At 41.1% G+C, this 15863-nt stretch overlaps 1 long non-coding RNA gene across 1 annotated transcript in view; it reads left to right on the forward strand.

Annotated features, from left to right (window-relative positions):
• Positions 1-204: 204 nt before the first annotated feature.
• Positions 205-15863, forward strand: part of LOC122469140 — a 168036-nt gene continuing 152377 nt past the window's right edge. Inside the window, exon 1 of the long non-coding RNA XR_006293391.1 lies at positions 205-583. This is a non-coding gene — a long non-coding RNA (uncharacterized LOC122469140). The remainder of the gene's footprint in view (positions 584-15863) is intronic.

Here is a 15863-nt window from a genome sequence, read left to right on the forward strand (position 1 = left end):
CCTTTAGTCTAATAACTTCGCAGAAATGCAGGACCAATAAACCACGAGTTGGAAATGGACAGTGTTAAATAAACAAGGGTCTCTTTAAAATTCCCATCCACTTCAGATGTCTAAAGTAAGATTGTGATGATTTTGTCACGGTTTGGTAAATTTACCCCTTTAAGAGGCTTTCATAAATCCCAGAACACACCTTCAGCCAGATTTGAATATAGATTTAGGTTTTAAAACCCAGAAGCTGGAAACGCCGCTTTATCAAAGAGAATTTCCCTTTAGCTTAGCAATGTGCTGAAGCTCTTAAAAGATTGGATCTGAGAGAGAGAGAGAGAGAGAGAGACAGAGAGAGAGAGACAGAGAGACAGAGAGGAGAAAGAGAACTAGAGACACAGGCAGACGGGGGGGAAAAAAGACTTTCTTTTTCTTTCTAGAGGAATTCTGCCCAGACTCTGCAGCAGTTGGTAGCAAGAAAGCTTTCTCCTGGGTGTCTCCTGGAAAAGTTGCAAAATTGCTCTTCACCTGTAAGAACATGCTCTTTATCTTCCAGTCTCTTCTTGTCAATTTGGAAATTGCAGACAGCCCGGCTCAGGTACAGTCCCCACAAACCATACTGTAGGTCAGGACAAAAGCCACTGGCTTTGGTGGCAGGGGGGGTTGGGCTGTTGTACTGAAAACCGCAGAGGCTTGGTGGGAGAAAAAGACTCCTTGGATGAAAAGTCTAACTCTTGATTTCCAGTAAGTCCTTGAACTTCCAATATACTTACTATGTGGTCATTGTATTTTCTCTGTTCATGTTTAACTTTTTTTTCCCCCTACATCTTCTGTCTTTAGATTTTTTTTTTCTATGAATCTGACTTGTGGTAGGTAGCATGCTTTGTGTTTGTAAGTAATTTTCATTAACAAGTGGATGGTTTTTAATTGCCATGAGTACAACTGTCTTGCTATCAATATGAGATATAAGTATTCAGAAGTGAAATTAAGAAAGCCAGTACATAGGAAATCAAATTGTTTGTCAGAGCTTGCATACAGTGTCCAAAATATGGCTGATATTCATATTTTGAAATCTAGATTAATGTCTCACGCTGGCTGGATTTACTTTCTCCACCCCACTTGCCAGGCCAGTTTAAAATATTCCAAACTTTCCTCCAAGTTTATTAACTATGGTGCTGGGGGGGGGGGGGGAGGAGTAGAGGAGTGGGAAGAGAAAGGAGAAAGATTTCAGGATTCTTCCAGGCTAATTAAAAAAGAAGAAGAACAAAACCCATATTCCGTGAGAACACCGCCTCTCAGGGGGAAAGGAGCCAGTTAGACTCCCTGAACACTTACTTCAGAAATATGAAGATTAATTTCCAATCTTTTCAGCGATTCAGTGGACAGTAGGGGACCACATCTTGCCTTAGAACTGCCACGATATTTAGAAAGGAGTCATTTTTCATTAGGTTTTTAGATATGTCTTTATTAAAAACTTTGACAAGATTAACTTTAATTAATTTTTTAACGAGGGTTAAAGATTGGCAATGCAGGCAGAATTTGGAGGGAAATAGAAAGCAGTAGATCACTTGTGAATTAAGCTTGAGTTGCTTATTCCCTGCATTTACGATTGCCTCAGAAAAGAGGGTAAGGGAGAAAGAAACAACTTCAAAGATAGGATTGTGCTGTCTTGATAAAAGAGTAGGAGGCAAATTCCAAATGCAGAAAAGAGGAAAAGAGGACCATGTTGTTCCGGAATGAAACGGATTAAGATTGTGTGACAAGTGCGAGATGTGGGGCTGGGAGACATTTATGAGCTGAGTGTGAGCTGGGAGCTGTGCGTCTGTCCCTGAGCATGTGGGGACCCAGGGTGTGTGCAGAGCAAGGTTAGGGTGGGGGATAGGAAGGGTTGGTGTGTGAGAGACGGAGAGCAATATGAGGGTGTGAGTGTGGGTGTGGGTGTGCGTTAGGAGGGTGTGGACGGGAATGTGGATGGATTGATGAGGGGTGGTAGCTGTCAGTTTATATAATTTTCATCTTCTGGTCCCGAACTTTCCTTGAAATCAATCCTACTGCAGGCAGTAGCCTTGAGCTTACAGAGCTGATATAAAACAACCATTACAGTCCAATATCTTGCCTGTTTGCAAACTTCATTTAAAACTGGGGGAAAAAAGACCCAGGAATGGTTTTGTAAGAAAGGGAAAAAAGAAGAAAAGAAAACCGCAGTGAAGCTTTAAACTAGTTTGGATAAATCTCTAATCTTTTATTTGTAACCTTTTACAAGCTTTATTTCCCGTATATGAAAAGCTTCTTTTATATGGGCACGACAGACTTTTCCTTTGGATTTTTAATTAGAGCCCATCAATTGTAGCCATATTTAAGAATCAATATAAAGTAATCCTTCGAGATGGGATAAGGTTTTAATCGAAAATCTAATTTCCCACTCTTTGCAGATCATTTTGAGGGGCTGGTTGATTAAAAAAGAGTTCAATTTTTAAAAGACATAACACCTAAAACCTGGAAAGATCATGTCCGCAGAAAAAGCAACTGATGTTTTCTTACAAAGAAAAAAGTCTGGCTGTTGTTGGGAACTTTTTTTTTTCTATTTAGAAGAATTTGACTTATTTTTCGCTCAAACACTACTCTCTGCTGTGGCTCCTATGAGGGTATTCACATTGAATGGGGAGAGGAAAAAAAGAGGAATTGTTTGTCTAAAACAGTATTTCATATGCAAAAGACAGTAACTTAAATTTTTTATTAACAAAGAAAACATAGATTTTGATAGATCTTTTTCACTACAACCTCAAAAAATCCCAAGATTAGAAAATGAATAACACATTTTTCATTTTTGTTCAATGGATGCAAACTTTCCACTTTCACATCTAGGAATGAATATTTTCAACAGATTTTTAAACTTCTACATTAGAATTTTGCAATTTTAATTTTCTTACAATTGAAAAGTTGCCTATCACAAAAGCATAGAATTGTGAACAGTTGTACCAGATTCACTAGCTTTGAATTTGTCTTTTTTTTTTTTTAAGGAAGAAAAATGATAGCAAGGAAGGAAGTAAATAAACAAAAACTAATTGTAGGTGCACAGCCCAGACATTTTTTTGCTTCTTAATGATCAAGCTGAGGCATTTGTTCAAAAACTGCTCATTATCTAAATGGGCACAGTGCATTTTCTGCAAACACACCACTATTCTGTAAGATCTGCAAATCATCTCTAAACTAGAGGAGATCCCCCCCTAAAGTTTATAGACGCATTTTCAGACATTCACTGACTTGTTTTTATTGTTATATCTGTTAAGTGCATTTCAAAAAAAGAACTCATGGTATTTGCTTTTTAAAATCTGAATGGAGCGGTTTGAACATAGTTGCTGCTCATGCTTTTCTTTTATCTGCAGAAATTTCAATTTATTTAAAAGCTTGGCGTTTAATGCACTACATGACCGCATAAATTTTAGAGAAACTCTCTTGCATTTCTCTGTAATCGCGTCTAATGAAAACCTGGGATTTTCCATTATTAAAAAAATGTGAAAAAATAATGCATCTTCATTAGGAAAATTGACTGCTGTGCTCACGACAGTTCTTAATTGAAAAGGCAACCTATTTTAATGGTGTGGTTGAGAAGAAGATTACATACTTTATCCAAACACAAAGACAATTAATAATGAGAAGCAGGCTGCTGCCATTAACTCTAATGCAGTTGCATCAATGTCAGTGAGAAGTGCTCATACCTGAGATACATGGTGCAAACTCCCCCGGCTCCCTCCTTCCCCAATTCACCCACTCCTTAATTTGGGTTTCTTAAGCAAGCGCCTGGACCGGCTGTGATCCGGCGGGCTAGTGTCATGCAAATGCGGCGCGGGGCCAGGCGCCCCTTCTTCCCGCGGGTCGCGCGGTCCGGGACAGCGCCGCCCGGCCGGAGGCTCCCCGGCTGCGGGAGGCTCCCCGGCTGCGGGAGGCTCCGCGCACACCTCGCGCCCTCCCGCCTGTGCGCGGAGCCCGGCCAGGGCAGCCGCGGCCCCCGCGCGCCGGAGGGTTTGGAGACCCAGGGCTACCTGGTACATGCTAAGAAGTTTACCAAAAGGGACCGGGCGGCCTCGGAGTCTGGGTTCTGCTTTGATTCGCTTACGGAAAGGTCGTAGGGGGAAAAAAATCTTTTAAAATTGAGAGTGTGGTGGGGACGTCTGGGCGCAAGTGGTCATCCGGCGGATCCATCAAGTTTCCAAAGCGCCCCCTCTCCAACTCGGGCCCGGAGAGCAGAGCGTGCGTGTGTGCGTGTGCGCGCGCTCCTGTGTCTCCGTGTGTGTGTGTGTGCGCGTGTGTGCTTGCGCGTGCGTGTGCGTTGAAGGGGAGATCCCGACCTTTCCTGGGTTCGAGCACGCCAGGCTGCTCCAGGCTGGGAGATAGGGAGGAGGCGGCAGCCACCTCTCTGCTTTTTCTTTCCTCTGCGAGGCGCGGCCAATTCAGGCCTCCAGCCGGCTGCCTCGAACCCGGGCCGGCGAGCTGCAGGAGACAGCGCGGGAAGGGGGGTGGGGGGACCCGGGGCTCCCAGGCCTTGGCGCTGGGGGTAGCGGCGGCGCCTTGTGCCAGGCGCGGTGCGGCCCGGCGCTCCTGGGCTCGAGGACTCGAGGGTGCGATCTGCCCTTGGTCGGCCCTGCAGCCGCCAGGCCCCAGGGAGGCGTGCAGGTTGAGGATGGGGCAGATCTCAATTTGGGTCTCTACGAGGGGCTTTGGCGCCCGAGGAGGGCTAGGCGCCTGCTGCGTGGCGTACTGCAGCCCTCCGAACCAGCTCTGCCCCTGGCCCTTCCCCAGCTCAGTTTCCCCAAAGAGGCTCAGAGCAGCGGGGGAGAGGGAGCGCCCCTCAATCGGTATTACTCCCTTCTCCCAGTGTGAACCAGGGCCGGGCTGCAGGCTAACAGGCGCTTTCACGCGAGGTGGTCACCTGCCTTCACCAAAGGGCTGGGGGGAGGGGGGGGCGTGCTCCTTTGGGAAATTCTGGAGGCTTCTCGCATTGGCCAGCCATGCGCAGCGACCGGGAGAGAGAGTGTGCTGGGTGAGAACTACACACACGCATCCTGCAGAGGAAGAGTGAGGGACCCCATTCTCTAAGGCCCGACAGGCTACATCTCTACCCCTTGAGGGACAGCTTCACAGGGAAGTTCCTTCCACAAATGCCACACTTCCCTCTGCAGCCCTCAGAGTCCCTGGGCCCACCTTGTCCTACCCCACTTTCCCTCTGGTTTCCACCTTTTCATCTACAGACATCCTGCAGATTTGCCATTTTTTGTTTCTGCCCACTGGTCAGGGATCCTCTCAAACCTGAAGACAAGAGGACCTGGAGTTTCCCTGAAGCCCAGGCTCCTCCGCTCCCTCCCTCAGGATAGGTGATCTCTGGGACATTGAAACCTCCCTTTGGTGAAAGCCAGCCATGGGCTACTTGGCATGGTCTGCCCTACATCTCTATGATGTATCTAGAGCTTTTCCTGTTCCTTTTGACTACCTTTTTCACATTGCAAAGGTTGAAGTACTCCAGTTATTAGTTATCAGCAAGTCTCAGCTTCTGCTGGTGCTGAGGCTAAATGTGTCAGCTGAGTATCAAGGGGGAGACCAGGTCTCTTAGACCAGAGAGAAGTGATTTTCTTCTTGGGAGAGCATGAACCTTAGATGTCATACTTGCCCAAGAACATAAGAACAACAACAAACTAACTTGTATTTATGGATCTGTTTCTTGACATATGACCTATGGATGCTGGAGACATCTTTTTTTTTTTTTTTTAAGTTTTATTTATTTTTGAGAGACAGACGGAGTGGGGGAGGGGCAAAGAGAGAGGGAGAGAGAGAATCCCAAGCAGGCTCTGCACTGTCAGCACAGAGTCCAATGTGGGGCTCGAACTCATACACCGTGAGATCATGACCTGAGCTGAAACTAAGAAAGAGTTGGACTCTTAACCGACTGAGCCACCCAGGTGCTCCGGATGCTGGAGACATCTTTATTAGCATGTATGGACTTTGGATAACCAACCAATAATGACATTCCTAATCATTTATTGAAAATTATTTAAGCTAGTTCAGCAAAAGACCGTAGCTCTTAGCCTAAATGGCAGGTTTCTGACAGCTTATTCAACGAGCAAACAAGCAAAAAACGAAAGATATAATCGCTTCCAATACTTAACTCCTGAATATAACAGTCACCACTTAAGGGACACGCAGACCACACCAAAAGTAGATGGTGTGGTCTAAGTTATTATTGGAAAAGCAGTTTCTTTCTGATTGTGCTCTCTTGTATATAATGCACAAAATTATGTCAAAGAAACAGAAGAACCAGGCATGGTTTATAGATATTGGGTATCAATAGAATCATGGCCCCAAGTGTATCCTGACCTTTCCCTGCTGTTTTGGGAAAAAGCAGAAGTCGCAAAGACCTTGGTGAAGACTTTTTCTAACAGAAACATTCTGTAGACACTATGTATTCACCAAGGAGTAGGTCACCTCGAGTCAGCCTGTGTCTGTGTCAAAACACCTGGAAGGAAGTTAAACAATTCCATTATTTTTAAGAAATATTTTTAAATGTCCGTGTTGTTGACTTTGGGTGGATACAACCCCAGTCAACTCTAGAATCCTAATGAAGATATTCCAGTAAAAGAAAAAAAAAAATTACCCTAGACCACACAATAGTAGCCCCTTATCTGTGGTTTCACTTTACACGGTTTCAGTTACCCAAGGTCAACTGGGATGTGGAAGCAGATGATCTTCCTGCTGGCCCATCATCAGAGAGTCAACAGTAGCCTAAAGCTACGTCACAATGCTTATGTCATTCACCTCAATTCATCTCAATTCCAAGGCATTTTATCATCTTGCATCATCACAAGGAGAGGAAGAATGAATACAGTACGATAAGATATTTTGAGAGAGAGACCACATTTGTGTAATTTTTATTACAGTATATGGCCATAATTGTTCTTTTATTATTAATTATTGTTAATCTCATGCTGTGCCTAGCTTATGAATTTTTGATAGGTATGTAGGTATAGGAAAAAACATAGTGTATATAGGGTTCGGTTCTGGCTGCGGTTTCAGGCATCCTGTGGGGGTCTTGGAACATATCCCCCTGCAGTTAAGGGGAGACTGCTATAGCGTCTTAAATCTGATTGCACATTTGGATCAATTTGGTTGATTAACCAATTTATTCATACATGGCAGGATGGATAAATCTATTTCTTTTTCATGTGCAGAATTTTTCATTGAAGTCTCTGATTTCTCTAAAGGTTTGTGATTTGCGATGTAAGAAGTCTCCAGAGTACATGTATTTTTTTTTTAAGTGGACTGTAACATGAACTCACATTGCTTCCTTCCTTCATTTCTTCATTTAGCAAACATATTTGGGATCCCACTGTATACTATGTGATTGTCAGGCATCGATTATGCTCAGGACCAGGAGCTAAGTTGTTGGTTTTTTTCACTTAAAGCAGAAGGCAGATGGTTATATAATAAACGTTTGGTCTAAAGGTATACATTATCTACTCTCTTCTGGGAAATTCACCATCCCAAATCTGAGGACAGAAGTCATCTTGATTTTTCTGCTTTCCAGAGTATAGATTATTGGAGACAAAAATTAAGCCTGGAGAGATTTGTGAGTTGCTCAAAGTTGTAAGACCTTGTTGGTCATTCACAGCAGTGCTCCTAGAGAAAGCTGTAGGAGTTGTTTGTATTAACAGACACAAGTAGATGACTCTTAATGTTTAAATTTGGTTTGTTTCTAAAAAATAAAATCTGAAGGCAACTGAGTGTATAATTTATTGCATGTTTAGATAAATTATGTGCTCTTCAGTAACAGATAACTTTTTCATAGGAATAAAAACAAATTTGATATTTAACCTTCTTTTAGCCAATATCTAAAAGACGTAGAGATGGTGTGTATGCCATCATTACATTCTTACCTTATTTTTAAGAGAATGCAAAGAGTCGGATGCCTGGCTGGCTCAGTCAACAGAGCATACGACTCTTGATCTCGGGGTCTTGAGTTTCAGCCCCATGTGCGTCGTATTTAGTTAAAATTTAAAAATTAATTAATTTTGAAAAGGGAGAGAATGCAAAAAGAAGTATTTGTAAGTCTAATACTATTTATTTTTTGAATCCCTTTTCCTGGGCTAGAAATAGTTGTTATGGTTTGTTTGTTTGTTGGCCTTTTCAGCTTCAACTACTTGCCGGTCCTCAAAGTTGACAGGTTTTCTTTCTTTTTGAATTTAGGATTTACAAAGTAACAACTTATACTCAAATATAGTCGTTTCTATAAAGATTCTCTCCTCCTGTTTTTAAATTTGTTTCTCGTTCATAAAAGAAACATGACCATGAGTTTTTCCATAGATCCTTGATGGAGTTATTGAACGTGGTGATCAAATGATAGATTAGAACTGAGTCTCCATAGAGGTGGCCAGTATAGAAAGCCCCTTTTTTTGCTGGTGAGCTCTACCAGGAGGAATTAAATGCTACCTCTTATAAAGCAATCTTACTGATCTATGTCTGTTTGGGCCCACTAGTCTTTGAGTCCTCACTTTGCTAGTAGTTATTTTACCTTTTGAATATGATTTGTGGGTCATGGCACCCGGGCATAGCCTGTGGTCTGTAGAGAGGCCATATTGATTAATGCCTTTGGTGCAAATTATTCAGAAGGTTATTGTTGTTGTTGTTGTTTTATCCTAAAAACATCCAAACACTAATTCTTTACTTTCCCAATTTGATCTTTTTAATTTCCTTCACAGCTAAGACGGTATGAGAGCCCCTTTGTTCTGGAACTGCCGATTCTAGTGTTCAAGGTGTTTGTTCCAGGGACTGCACTTATGATTTTAAAGTGCCATAAATTCTTCAAACTAAGCCCCTCTACTTTTTATAACACCTTACGAGCTTCGATTGTGTGATCTTGAGAATGAAAAAAAGTTTCCATGAGATTAGGTAGCTATTCAGATTATAAATATGGCTTTATTAAATTTAACTGGCAAAGTGATCTATTGCAAGTAAAGAAAGTGAAAACACAGGCTTAAAATATCCAGGACTGAAAATAGAACATTTAATTTCTGATTCTCTCTGCAGGTGGGGTATGAAATAGAATGCTAGTGTTGTTGCTGCCAGAATGCTTGCCTGTTTTTATACTTTTGTCAAGGATGTGGGCAATGGAAACGGATACTTACTGAAGTACAACAGGGTTTATGTAGACATCCACAAGACTTAAGGAGGGCAGTATTTCCTTTACAGAAGAAAGTAGGTCTCTTGATGCCGGCAAGGTATATGAGAAAGATGGTGAAATGAAAGGAGATGAGAATCCAGACACTCTATCAGCAGCCTTACCCTGTGACAGACCCAGAGGCAACTCCAAAGCCACCAGGGCAACTGCCTGTTCAGTTTGCCAAAGAGCCAGATGCTGTTGCTTGGAAGAATCTCCTCCACAGCTTGATGTCTGGGTCCTGTGATTGCCATCCAAAGAACAGTGGTGGGGCATGCTGGGATGAATGCAATCCCGGCATCCCACTACAGTGCTTTCTTTTTAAAAAGAGTCATTTTAAATTAAATAAGTTTTAAAACTCACATGTTATTTTTTCTTAATGTAAAAAGGAAATTGGAGGAGGACAGTAGTACAAATCAAGGCTGTATATTTGAAAAAAAAATCCTCTTAAACTTTATTTTGCTCATAAGTCATATTTAATTATCCCTTGAGGATCGGGACATTTAGAAAAGACAAAAGACCATCTACTATTCACAGTGATGAAATAAAAATCACTATAATATAGATGAATGGTGATGCAGAGAATTTTAACTATTTATGTTATTAACGATGGTCACTTACAGTATTTATTTGCGTGAAATAAGATACTCAATTTTAGTGTTAGTTTTGCAACAGAATTTTGATTGTGGGTGCCACTGAACACGTGTTTAAATTAAAAGGGCAATAAAAAAGTGATAGGTGACATCTAAGGGAAAAAATTATGCCTGAGTTTCTGATGAGGCACTAACATCTCTTCTTAAATGTCAGCAGTATTGTCACATGAAGCAACATCTCTCCTTTTCAAAATATGTGTTAATATCTGCTGTGTTGTAGCTGAGTGAATAACAGCTGCTGTATGTCTTTGGAGTCATTCAGACCACTTCAACAAATGAATGTAATTTGATTCCAGAGTACAACCAAAATCTTTGCTCTTTTCGTGTAATCTCTTATTTTTGTAATTATAGGAATTTTTTCCCTTTAATATTACCAGGCTTTGTCTAATAGCCTGATAGTAAGTGCTGGAGTGCCAGAGTAAATCTGTAATTTCTTTAATCATTGTGATCAATGCGAATCATGGCATGATTAATGCAGCCATGGTAATAGGTAATGGTTAAAAAGATAATCAAAATATTTGGAGAGTAATAACTTACTGTAGAGCAGTGGTTCTTAACCAGGGATGGCTTCTCCCCCCAGGGGACATTTGGCAATGTTCTTCAGACATTTTTGGTTGTCACAACTGTTATCTAGTGGATAGAGACCACAAATACTGCTAAACATCCTGCGATGCAAAGAGCAGCCCTTCCCACTCCCACAACAAGCTATCTGGCCTAACATGTCAAAAGGTACCAAGGCTGAGAAATTCTGATGTAGAGAAATAGATAACATGTATGATAATGTTGGCATTTAAAAATTTGGGTAGCGATATAGTATCACTAACCCAGATGAAAAGTGAAAAAACTGAACAAAACAAAACAAAAACACAAAACAACAACAACAAAAAGTCTTAGTCACTCAAATATTTTCAAATACCTTTAGGTTTGGGGTCATATAGACAAGGCATACAGACATAATATTATTCTTACTTTCTGTAAAATATATTTCTCGTCCTCACTTCAGTTATTATTAAAGCACAAACTAGCCACATATTGATTAAATCAATTAGTGACTTCACGTTATTAAGCTCTGCTTCTTGAATAGAATATATTCAGCGGGAAGAAATACATTAAAGAGTTTTTAGTTTTTACTTTTTTTTCTCTTTCTAAAAATTCTTTCCAAAAAATTTGGAAAACACATAAAACTATCAAGAGGAAAAGGAAAAGAATCTTTAATTTTACTACCTTAGGTTTTTAGTTTCTGTAAACTCAAAGGTATACCTATGGTCATTGATTTTTCGCTACAGCAACAAATAGTGTTTGACCAGTATTTCACCGTGGTTAAATTTTCATGATACTAACTCCCCTGTTAACAGGGGAGATGAAAAGCGAAATTTTTAGTCATTTTCATAATTGTTGTTTGACAAATATTTCACTATGGTTAAATATTTCATGATATGAACTCCCTGTTAATAAGGGAGATGGAAAGTGAAATTTTTAGTCATTTTCGTAATTGTTGTCAATACTAGTTTATCTCCCTGCTTTGGAGCATGAATTTTTTTAAGCTTTTGTTTTTGTTTTTGTTTTTTTTTTTTAAGTAGTGTGTTCAGTTATACTAAATAGAAGGCGTCTCTCCATATAAAACTTTGCTTGGACAACACTAGCATCCTGCCTTATCTGTTTTTATGTAACCTTATATATGATTTGTCTTCTAATAATTTTTTCTTAACTCAGATGTTTATGCTAAAGTTGTTTTTCAACTTTGAACTACTGTTCATAGGTTAATACTTTTGTCTCAGTGAGATCTATGGGTGAAGATACCACCAAGGTTAAGGTGGTAGGTAGTTACTTACTAATGGGTATTAAGGGTCCTGGTAGGGAGACACAGGCACAAGGTCCTTGTCAGGGGATGAAACCTAGACAGTAGTGTAGGGAGGATTGCCGGAATGGCAGACTGGCCCAGTGGAGAAAAATGACAGAAGCAAAGAGGACAAATCGAAGTTAATGGAATAAAGCACAGTTTTTATTTTTTTTTTTTTTTACCTTTATTTATTTTTGAGAAACCGAGTGAGACAAAGCGTGAGTGGGGGAGGGGCAGAGAGAGAAGGAGACACAGAATCTGAAGCAGCCCCCGGGCTCTGAGTAAGCAGTCAGCACAGAGCCTGATGCGGGGCTCAAACTCACAAACTGTGAGATCATGACCTGAGCCGAAGTCGGACGCTCAACCGCTCAACCGACTGAGCCATCCAGGTGTCCCAAGCACAGCTTTTAAATAACAAACTGAACAACAATGAGTTTGTATTATCATTTAGGCAATTAAATCCTTAACAGGACTTCTTTATTTAAGCCATTGATACTTGGTTTCCTCCTCAGACCCAATTACTTCTTGTCAGGAAAGCAGAGGGGAGAGTGCAAATGGCCCTTAATTTGCGGGGTTTATCTTTTCTAGGATTTTAAAATGGGGGGGACTGGGTGGCTCAGTCAGTTAAGCGGTCGACTTCGGCTCAGGTCATGATCTCACGGTCCGTGAATTCGAGCCCCGCATCGGGCTCTGTGCTGACAGCTCAGAGCCTGGAGCCTGCTTCGGATTCTGTGTCTCCCTCTCTCTCTGGCCCTCCCCCCGTTCATGCTCTGTCTCCCTCTGTCTCAAAAATAAGTAAACGTTAAAAAGATTTTTTTTAATAAAATAGGGACAGTTCCCTCAGCTACCACCAGTTTTGTCTTATGCAGTTGATAATGGCAATTTTATGGAGCCCCCTCAATACAACACAAGAATTTCAGTGAATAGTTTATTTCTTTCTTTTCATTCATTCATTCACTTAAAAGTAATCTCTATACCCAACGTGGGGCCTGAACTTACAACCCCGAGATCAAGAGTCACATGCTCTAGTGACTGAGCCAGTCAGGTGTCCCTGAATAGTTTCTAGAGTAGAACCACTTTTCTTCTTCATAGAGTAGGTCTCATTCCTGTTCCTGGGTAACAGGTATCATACTCAACAGTAATAGGCCTGTCTAGGGCGTGTTTGTTATTTTTTTCACAGACTCTGAACAACAGGGTTTAGAATAAGTCCAGTCTCTTGTGTCCACCAAGTTAAGGCACATGAAAAGAAACATAATACAGGGCTTTCAAAAGGTTGCAAAAGAATTATTTCAGGAGGAATAAAACATACTATGGAATGAATAATATTTCAGTTAGTAAGAAAATAATATAAACATATAACTAAAGTAGGGATCCTTTCTACAGTAAGGAATGGATGAACCCTTTTGCCACTAAGACTGTGGAGTGACTTGTTCTGGTTCCCTCTGGGGTCTTCTTTCCCATCAAATGATAGTAGGTGTCTGTTGGGCCTCCTGTGGGTGCCGTCCTGGCCACATTGAAAGTTGGCCCATGCGAGCCTCGCCATTTCTATGATTACAGAGAAATTTCAGTCTCTGGGTGTTTCAAACTTGAAATTTGAAATCCAATGTGGAGTGTCTTTGTGAACTTTATTTCTATACCTCTAGTTATTTCTGTTCCTGTTTATATGTGCAAATGCCAGAATAGCCTGCTCATTTAATTATGTCTTAAAATTTTTATGGCTATTAATTATAAAACTCATTTTATTTTGTTCTGCTGCTATAGAGAATGGGGCCTTATACATCCACCCCAATGTTGATGGGAAGAGAATGTTAACTCCTCTGGGCCCAACTAGAAGTTTCCTTCTTTACCAATTACATGTCCTTGGCTTCAGGCTACTTTGCATATTCTTGCTGCACTTTCATCATTAACTAAAAAACAGGGGCGCCTGGGTGGCTCAGTTGGTTGAGCGTCTGGCTTCGGCTCAGGTCATGATCTCACGGTTTGTGAGTTCGAGCCCCGCGTCAGGCTCTGTGCTGAGAGCTCAGAGCCTGGAGCCTGTTTCGGATTCTGTGTCTTCCTCTCTCTCTGCTCCTCCCCTGCTTGTGCTCTGTCTCTATCTCTCAAAATAAATAAATAAACATTAAAAACAAAAACAGGGGCGCCTGGGTGGCGCAGTCGGTTAAGCGTCCGACTTCAGCCAGGTCACGATCTCGCGGTCCGTGAGTTTGAGCCCCGCGTCGGGCTCTGGGCTGATGGCTCAGAGCCTGGAGCCTGTTTCTGATTCTGTGTCTCCCTCTCTCTCTGCCCCTCCCCCGTTCATGCTCTGTCTCTCTCTGTCCCAAAAATAAATAAACGTTGAAAAAAAAAACAACAACAAACTAAAGAACCAGGTGCAGATTCTTTATTAGGGTTTTGCACTTATGTGATGCCCATTTGTATGTGGTTTGTATACACAACACCTAACTTCTTCCCAGACTGTTTTAAAAAAGAACAGAGAAAAAAATGGAACAGAGTATGCATGGCCTGGGAAGCACTCAACCCTCAGGACAGCGGCTGAGTATCATTAACAAGAATACAGCCCCTACTTTAGTCACTGTTCTTTAAAATACACAGGGTGTGTCGGGAGTGCCTGGGTGGCTGAATGGTTAAGCATCCGACTTCGGTTAGGCATCCGACTTTGGCTCAGGTCATGATGTCACTGTTCGTGGGCTCGAGCCCCACATCGGGTTCTTTGCTGACAGCTCGGAGCCTGGAGCCTACTTCAGATTCTGTCTCCCTCTCTCTCTGCCCCTCCCCTGCTCTTTCTCTCTCTCAAAAACAGTAAAAAGAACTTTTAAAATAAAATAAAATACACTGGACGTGTCGAACCCCAAGTGAATATGTTATGATAGAAGTATCTTGGGGCACCTGGGTGGCTCAGTTGGTTAAGCGTCCAACTTGGGCTCAGGTCATGATCTCACAGTTCATGAGTTTGAGCCCCGCGTCGACAGTTCAGAGCCTGGAGCCTGTTTCAGACTCTGTGTCTCCCTCTCTCTCTGCCTCTCCCCTGCTCATGCTCTGCCTCCATCTCTCCCTCAAAAATAAATAAACATTAAAAATTAAAAAAAAAAGAAGTGTCTTATGGGTACCTCTATGAGCATAGCACATAGTTAAAGGGTTAAGTTTGTTGAACTTGACTGAGAATGGCTAAAGTGATGACCCAATTAATATCACGAAGAGCATCTATTGAGATTAGAGGAGGAATTTTGAAGGACATTCTCTATGTCTTCTTTCTGAGATCAGAGATGATGAAAAGAATTGTTTTTGAATGTTTATTTTTAATTTTTAATTTTTAAAATTTACATCCAAGTTAGTGTATAGTGCAATAATGATTTCAGGAGTAGAATCCAGTGATTTATATCCCTACATATAACACCCAGTGCTCATCCCAACAAGTGCCCTCCTATGACCCTTGCCCCTTTATCCCATCCCCCCACCCACAACCTCTCCAACAACCCTCAGTTTGTTCTCTGTATTTAAGAGTCTTTTGTGTTTTGTCCTCTCCCTGTTTTTATATTATTTTTGCTTCCCTTCCCTTATGTTCATCTGTTTTGTATCTTAAAGTCCTCATATGAGTGAAGTCATATGATATTTGTCTTTATCTGACTAATTTCGCTTAGCATGATATCCTCTAGTTCCATCCACATGTTGCAAATGGCAAGATTTCATTCTTTTTGGTCACCGAGTAATACTCCATTGTATATATACACCGCATCTTCTTTATCCATTCGAGATGATGAAAAAATTTAATGTAGGAGGTATTTCATCTAAACATACAGACTGATATCCCCAACTTACCCAGCCGAATAGTAAAACACAGGAATATGTTTTCTGTTGGCCGTTGTGGAATCTCTATGTTTGGAGATCTCTGAGAAAAGATTTGAAAGTTTTGGTTAAAAAGCCTGAGATAATCAGTCTTAAATTTCTTTCTAGTTCTTATTCTTTGATACAAACATAATTTTAAAATTATCTTTATTAATAGCCGAGAAAAATATTTATTTCCAACTAGTAAATCCTAGGAGGGTCTTCTTGTGTTTTGAGGCTATAAAATGTTTACGCTTGGAAAAGTTTTAGTAGCTTTGAAATTCTCTCTTAAGAAAGCTCATATCCCAGATTGCATAGTTCTTTCATATTTTTTGGTATGTGCTTTAAAGCATTTTTC

This window comes from Prionailurus bengalensis, chromosome B3 (genome assembly GCF_016509475.1).
Source record: "Prionailurus bengalensis isolate Pbe53 chromosome B3, Fcat_Pben_1.1_paternal_pri, whole genome shotgun sequence".
Classification (NCBI taxonomy): Eukaryota; Metazoa; Chordata; class Mammalia; order Carnivora; family Felidae; genus Prionailurus; species Prionailurus bengalensis.